This window comes from Heloderma suspectum, chromosome 4 (assembly GCF_057233095.1).
Source record: "Heloderma suspectum isolate Gila_16-S chromosome 4, 16-S_ref, whole genome shotgun sequence".
NCBI lineage: Eukaryota > Metazoa > Chordata > Lepidosauria > Squamata > Helodermatidae > Heloderma > Heloderma suspectum.
This window is the reverse complement of record NC_139461.1, coordinates 232,664,839-232,672,632: the sequence shown is the minus strand read 5'-3', so window position 1 is coordinate 232,672,632 and position 7,794 is coordinate 232,664,839.

The following is a 7,794-nucleotide window of genomic DNA, read 5'->3' as shown; positions in this document are numbered from 1 at the left end:
ATACCCGGTAGAGATTTTTTTAACCAAGAAAAAAAAAAGTATAAAGAAATTCCTTTTCTCGCTAGGTAGTTGGTACAAACTGGATATGTGATTTTTAAACAAAAAAAATGTTCCTAAGCATACTGAAATTCTTCTCCTGGAAATTATCTCAGATAGATTAGGCTCTTAGTCTTCAATCAATATCTCACAATATGTGAGATTTCCTAATCTTCCGACACCCCACCTCACCAGCAGTACACCTTCCATATGTGGCTTTGGTGCAAGGTTTTCCCCACCTTTGACTTCTCAGCTGCTACCTCCATGGCCCCTTGGCCTTCAGCCACCCTGCCTTGTAAGGTCTGTCTTGCTTGGACCCTCATTACCATCTGCAGCATAACAGCGGTTTGTGTAGAGATGCCCCATTGGCTTGAAGGTAATGCCAGCTTGCAAGACCCCAACTTACTACCACCACCTCTACAGTGAGATGAACTCCACAAGTTTCAGGTTAATGTTCAATCTGGGAGGGGCAAATACCAGTTAACTCCAGTCACCACTGAGTGAGTTCAGCCTGTTTTCCCCCTTCTCTCTGCTTGGTCAAAGGGTACAGCCTGAAGGTGTGGGCTGGCATGCAGGGGAAAGACGCTTACGTTGTCAAACATACAGTTAAGTGTTATTGAGGTTAAGGGTGGAGATATAAAGGAGGGGGATTGGAAAGGAAGCATTAAATAACCTACACTAGGTAGTCTTAAAGAAGAATCTCTAATTTACTTGCAAGGAGCAAGTTTCCCCTGTGATATTTAGTGGATGCCAAATTCCATAGGGAATAATCTGCATTTTTAACCCTCAGGGGAGCGGGGTCGCAGCAGGAGGAAGGTCCTCCAAGCAGGTATGACTGTGTGGGCTTGGGCCCACCTCTAGAGCAGACTTCTGATATTGGGAACATGGCATGCCCAACATGTACATAGAGGGAGGTGGGCCATGGCACCTTTCCACAACCCAAAGAAAGCTGCAAGTAAAAAGTGTGACCTGGGAGGGTTTCCAATCTACTCCTAGTAGACAGCAACCCTCAGGGGGAAATTCCAGCCTGTGTACATAGAGGACACTTGAAACATGGCAGGTAGATTATAATAGGGAATCTAGGCTGTTGTGCCAGGTTATTTGGATTTTTAAACAGAGAGGAGCATTTTCTTCTCCAGACTTTATCCACAGTTGGTTTCTCTCAAGTGTACTATTATGCACATTAAAATGTTTGGATCCCACTGAGCCTAATTTGCTCAATAACACATGGGGTCATGGAAGTTTTAGGGCAATTCTTTATGAGCTTGGGTCCTGTAATATGGTGCATCCATAGCCTATGTCATGCTGGTTACTAGAAATATCTGAGAACAGGAGATTTAGCTATTTTCCCCTCAAGGAAGAAGAATGGAAGGATTTCCTTAAATGGCCAACTACTCCAGAGGGTTCAGAGGAGGGCAACAAAGATGATCAGGGGACTGGAAACAAAGCCCTATGAAGAGAGCCTGAAAGAACTGGGCATGTTTAGCCTTGAGAAGAGAAGACTGAGCGGAGATATGATAGTGCTCTTCAAGTACTTGAAAGGTTGTCACAGAGAAGAAGGCCAGGATCTCTTCTTGATCATCCCAGAGTGCAGGACACGGAATAATGGGCTCAAGTTACAGGAAGCCAGAACATCCGGCTGAACATCAGGAAAAACTTCCTGACTGTTAGAGCAATACAACAATGGAACCAATTACCTGGGGAGGTGGTGGGCTCTCCCACACTGGAGGCCTTCAAGACGAGGCTGGACAGCCATCTGTCAGGGATGCTCTGACTTGGATTCCTGCATTGAGCAGGGGGTGGTCTTGATGGCCTTGTAGGCTCCTTCCAACCCTACTATTCTATGATTCTATAACATGCCTAGTCCAAGAACCTGCCTTTTGTTTTTTTTAAAAAAGTCCAAAGGTGGGACAATTGTACATATTTTTCTTTAGAATGGAGGACTTGACGTATATTCCCAAATGGCTAATGTGCTTCCAGACTAACAAGAATGCTAAGCTTTGGCAGTATACCTAGTATAAGATACTAAGAATATCAGAAAAGTCTGGAAAATAGACATAAATAGTGTCTTGCTGGAGACTGGGGAGTAATTTTAACCCCAATTGGTTAAGGTACCTTTGAAAGCTGAGTGAATCACACATAACTCATGACTTGAAATGGGATATTTTTACATCTAATAGTGAAAACTTGGACCATAAAGGTTTCCTCATAACCAAGGCCAGAGCTCCAGCAAAGAGAAGGCAGGACAGAATGTTTGGCAGTGGGAATTTCATTGCCTCATACTCACAGACTATGATCTGGGGTGTGCGGGAGCAGACTTCCCGAAGCAGCTAGGAGCATGATAACTTGGGCCATTTCTACACTTCTACATGAGGCATTTATCATGCGCTCGTGATTGGCCACTCAGAGAAGTTTGTGGGTCCTTTACACAACATTGTCAACCTCCAGGATGTCTCCTGTGGTTTTTCCCAGTTATCCTGCCTTTAAAAAGATTGGAGATAAGCTGGAATCTCCCTCTCCCTCTCTCTCCCTCCCTCTCTCTGCCATTTCCACAGTGTGTAGTGCTGGCATACTGTGATAATTCTGCCACTAGATGGCACTGCTCCACTGAAAAATATAGAAAGCCCCCCAGTAAGGCTCCCGGGAAAGGGCATTTTCAATTCCACATCACACTCATCGTATGGCACAACAGAAATGGAAGCAAAATGCTCCAATAGGGCTACGGGATTTTCTGTTAATTTAGAGAGACCCTTAGGCTGCATGTTTATGACATAATTTCCCATTCAAAATCGGAACATCTGCTCAACCCTTGCACCCATTTTCAGGAAGTGGGAAGGAAAGATTTAAAATTGACTGTAATAAGATATTTGAAGCAAGCACTCTTACCCAGTGTGCTCTTCTGCTGTTTTTCAAGCACAGTATTCCAGAGGCCTCATTTCAGATATTGAATGACAATGTATTTTGCACCTCTCCTTACCCCCATCTTGAAAAAATGGATGTGGGAACTGAAGAGGTGTTTGAACTTTAAATGAGGAAAGTTGACCTGTTTGTGCATACCAACTTTAATTCTGATTCCTCCATTTAAAAGGAAGATACTGGACAGATTGATAACAGGGACCAGAAGATCCAAACATATCACTGATTCTGGCCTACTTGTACATTTCTGAGCCTGATTCCAGGTGCTGGTTTTGACTATAAGGCCTTACATGGCTCAGGACCACAAGACCTAATAGATCACCTCTCCCAGTATGAACCTACCCATACACAACTGTCAATATCTGAGGCCCTCCTCTGAGTGCCTCCCCTGAAGGAGGCCCAGAAGGTGGCAACTAGGGAGAGGGGCCTTCTCAGTGGTGGCCCCTGACTGTGGAATGATCTCCTCACTGAAGTCCACCTGAGGCCAACACTGTCATCTTTTTCAGCACCGGGTTAAGGCTGTCCTCTACACCCAGGCATTTGATGGCATATGATGGGATTTTAATATCAGTTGTTTTATCAGGTCTCAGTATCTCATTTAACAGTTTTTAGCTTTTTAAATTGTTTTTAGATTTTGTATGTTTAAGTTTTTATATTGTGGTTTGTAATTTTTGTGAACCACTCAGTTTGGCTATTGGCCCGTATAGAAATACTACTACTACTACTACTACTACTAACGTAACATTTCAGTATATTTTGCATTGCATTTTCATCCCCCTCCATATTCAAATTTGAAACACATAGTTATTTCCTGAAAGTGTGTTTTAATATTTCCATGTTGAACTGAGTTATCACATTACAAATAAATACATAATTTCCGAAGGGAATGCTAAACGGGTGCAATAAACCAAACACCTCACGTCCCTTAAGTCAGAGACTCCTGATTTTTTCTGAACTTCTTTTGATTTTCACATACATTCCAACCAGCACTGGCCTAAGACATTTTGGCCTGAAGTGGAACAGCAAATGGTGCCACCTACCCACCTAGGTCCAGGTACATAGTACCCAAGGCAGGTCAAGTTATTTTGGGACATGAGGCAGAAAATCCAGCAAGCACTTCACCCCATCTCTGGCAATAAAAATACAGTAATAACAAAATAAATAATTAACAATTTGCTGCTCTTTCATGACACCCTAAATCCGCTGCCTGAGGCCGCTGCCTCACTCTGCCTAATGGTAGGGCCAGCCTTGACTCAGACCATGTTCTGCTGTCTGAGTATGCAGAGAGTGAAAGACTGCCACAACAGACCCTGAGCAGCCTTCTAACCATCTCATACAATGAGCCAGTGCTTCAGTGGGTTGTTCCTGTGTTCACCAGCCCTTTACCACCATGTCATGTACCTGGAGATAATGCCTGTCTAAATGGGAGACTTCATGGAAGATCTGGAGGGAGCGCCTTGCTTTGTATACAAGGTAGCTCCAGATGCAGTTGCTCATGAGGGCCACATGATGCGAGCCTTTGAAGACTTCTAATAGGAATGTACGAAGCTGTTTTATACCAGCTCAGACTGTGTGTCCATCTACAAAGCATTGTCTACTCTGATGAGCAGTGGCACTCTGGGGTGTCAGCCAGAGGTCTTCCAAATCATCTACTATCTGATTCCCTTTTCAACTGAAGAAGCAGTGGATTGAACCTGGGACCTACCTGCAACCCATCATGTGCTCTACCACTACACTTTGGTCCCTCCCTATAGTCAAAGTGGGGAGTGGGTGGACAGGTCTTGCCACTCCCATGTCCTTCACGGCCTAAAACGGCTTATAGTGATGCTGTGACATATGTTTAGAGATGTATTGAATTTTTTCATGTTCTGTGTCCTCTGGGCAGGCAAGACCTACAGTTCCTTCTTTTCTGTATCACCCTTTTGGTTCTTCCTCCTAAATTTGAGGATGCACATGTAACCCTGCCACCTGGCTATCACAGGTCACAGACTAGTTCAAATACCATACCCTTGTGTGGCTCTAAAATAATAAGGTTGCTTCTAAAAGAAAAATCTGGCAGATCAAATATCCAAAGGGCATTTTATTACAAATTCATGAAAAGAAATAACTTGCAGCAGTAAAGTTCCAATGTCTTCAGTGCCTCACGAAGAAGGTACACTGCACATAAACAGAAAATGGGGGAGGGGGGTGTCCCCTGGGCAGACAAAGCCTACTGTTCCCTCCTTTCTCATAGTCTGTATTACCCTTTTGTCACTGCCTTGGTTCTTCCTCATAAATGAGAGAATGTACCCACTCATGTTCCAGCGCTTTCTTCTGCCTGGGAAGGAGCCATGGGAGAATGTACTCTGTACAACCTACAATGTCTCACAACTTCAGAAGAGGAAAAATGACAAAAATGAGCAGATGTGGGAGTCAGTGGGGCAGCTACGTAATTTTTGACTCTGGACATCATGGTCTTATGCTGCCTCCCCCACCCACTTTAGACAGCTATGTGTATGACTTCAGTTGTGAAGCACAACTCTCTCCTCTCCTACCAACATACATTTCTGATACATTATTTGTTGTTTATTTACAATATTTATATACTGCCTGTCATGTTACCATTTCCAGGTAGTGCACAAGAATAACTATGTTACAGCAACAAACAAAACAGTTTGCCAACCCTGAGGAGAAGAAAAAACTACTTGGGATATGTGCAGTTCTGCATTTTAAACTTAAATCAGAGCACCATCAGGATTACAGGAATAATAACATGGAATTTGCTTCTGCTGCCCTGATGCCAAACGCGCTTAGGGTGCAATCCTATCAGGATAGGCGGCCGCCTCCAAACTCGGCAGTAACTGCCTATCCAATGCAGGACGGGCAGAGTGCAGAGGGGATTGTCTCCTCTGTGCTCCAGCCGCCCTGCATTTGCAGCCAGACGGCCAATTTCGGCTGTCTAGCTGCTGGACATCAGGGTGAGGGGTGGGGAGAAGCCAGAGGACGCATAGGAAGTGTCGTGCTGGCACTTCCACACTCCCCGCCCTCCCCACCTCCCCCTCTTGCCCTGCTGTGTGCTGCTCTTCTGAGTGTGGAACCCGGGGATGATCTGCACTGCCTATGAGGTGGCTTGGGATGGGGCGGGGAGGCAGTTTTCTGGGAACCAACCTTGGAGCGCGGGCTCCGAGGTTGGTTCCCGGAAATCGAACAATCCTATGGCCATCTAGCCACTGTCTAGCAGCCATAGGGTTGTGCCCTTTCTTGGGAATCAGCACTGTTCTGTTGTAGAAAAGGAGAGTATACTTTTAAAGTTAAAAAGATTAAGTGAGCATCTATAGCCATGTTACTTGCCTAGACAGCCACCCCTGACTATAAATAAGATGAAAGAAAGGATGCTGAAGCAAGTAGCATTGGTCCCACTGGGTCCTGGGATGCTGATGCTGCCCCTGATTGTTGCTGCCCCCATCACCTGCCACTCTGTGGGTAGTCATTTTCTCCCCTTCCTGGCCTATAGATTCTGGCCTTCGGTCCTGAGGTTCAGCCCTACCTGCACTACTGGTGGTAGTAACAGACCAGGGAGGATGTGAGAGGGTGAGTTCAGTTCAAAACAGAGAGACAAGCTTCTAAACAACACAAAATGTCATGTGGAATAAGCAGCACTCATTGCAAGTTTGCAGGATGTGTCTTAAAAGGTCTTGCCCCATGAGCTCTGTAGAACAATTAGGGTTTCTGCTTGAAGTCCTTGAAAATATAGTTTCAAATTCAGCTTCCTCATATTTTTATAGAGAGAATTTGTTTCCATATAATATGCACCTGCTGAGGGTGCTCACACAGGTCACAGTACTTCTCAAAGTTCAGAAGACATAGCTGACAATGTGTGCGTTCACCCAAGAGAGGAATCCTATAATGTGTGGGGTAAAATCTTAGATATGTCAGAACATAAGGCCTAGGGCATTTAATGCAGCTATGTGGAGGTTAAATTTCACTTGACGTGGGGCTGGAAATGGAAATAGATGAAATGGAGAATGAAATTTAACTAATGTGGGGAGGTAGAATATAGGAGTGGGAGATTGAAAGCAACAGGGGCAGGAAGGATGGAAAGTAGCATAAGCTTATGGAATTCAGCTCCTTGAACATGGGAGGGGGGATGGAATGTAGACAGGGGGGTGTAACAAACATGTAGCAGTGGTATTTCTCTCAGTTGGGAAAAGAACAGAACAAATCCATGACAGGACAGAGTGCGGCTGAGAGGTTAGGGAATAGGTTTTTAGCTATTTCGGGGGTGGACAGGCATAAAGTATGGGTGTGGATAAAAGGACAGACGGTACAGCCATTTCACTTTCATAATCCATATACATTCATAAATAAACAGCTTTCTGGTCAGGGAATCCTTGTGAGGCAGCTTATCCCCACATTCATCATCTACTATGGTTTCAAACTTGTTGGTCTCCCTTGTGGATAAGCAGCTGAAGCAGTGCCTGAGACTGGAGGTTTTTGAATCAGGGTTTGAAAGAAAAATTAATCATGAAGGTTCACAGTTAAGTAAATTTGGGGGCAGCCCATTTCACCCTCATCATAATTGCCAGCAAGCAACATAGCACAGGCCCATAGCAAAAGCAAAACAATCCCCCTGTGGTTGTAGAGGGAGCATATGGGAGTAGTGGGTGTGTGAGTGTGTGTGTAAGACAGACACAGACAGACAGAGAGAGGGAGAAGGGGGGTCACCATAAGTCCACAAGAAACAGGGAAAACTTAAGTACAGGTGTATTTATAGTGAATTCATAGAATTCCATGCAATGTAATGCTAAGTATCCTCCTACCTTTGTGTTCATTGGACAGAACACTGAAGGTGGGAGCAGTTTA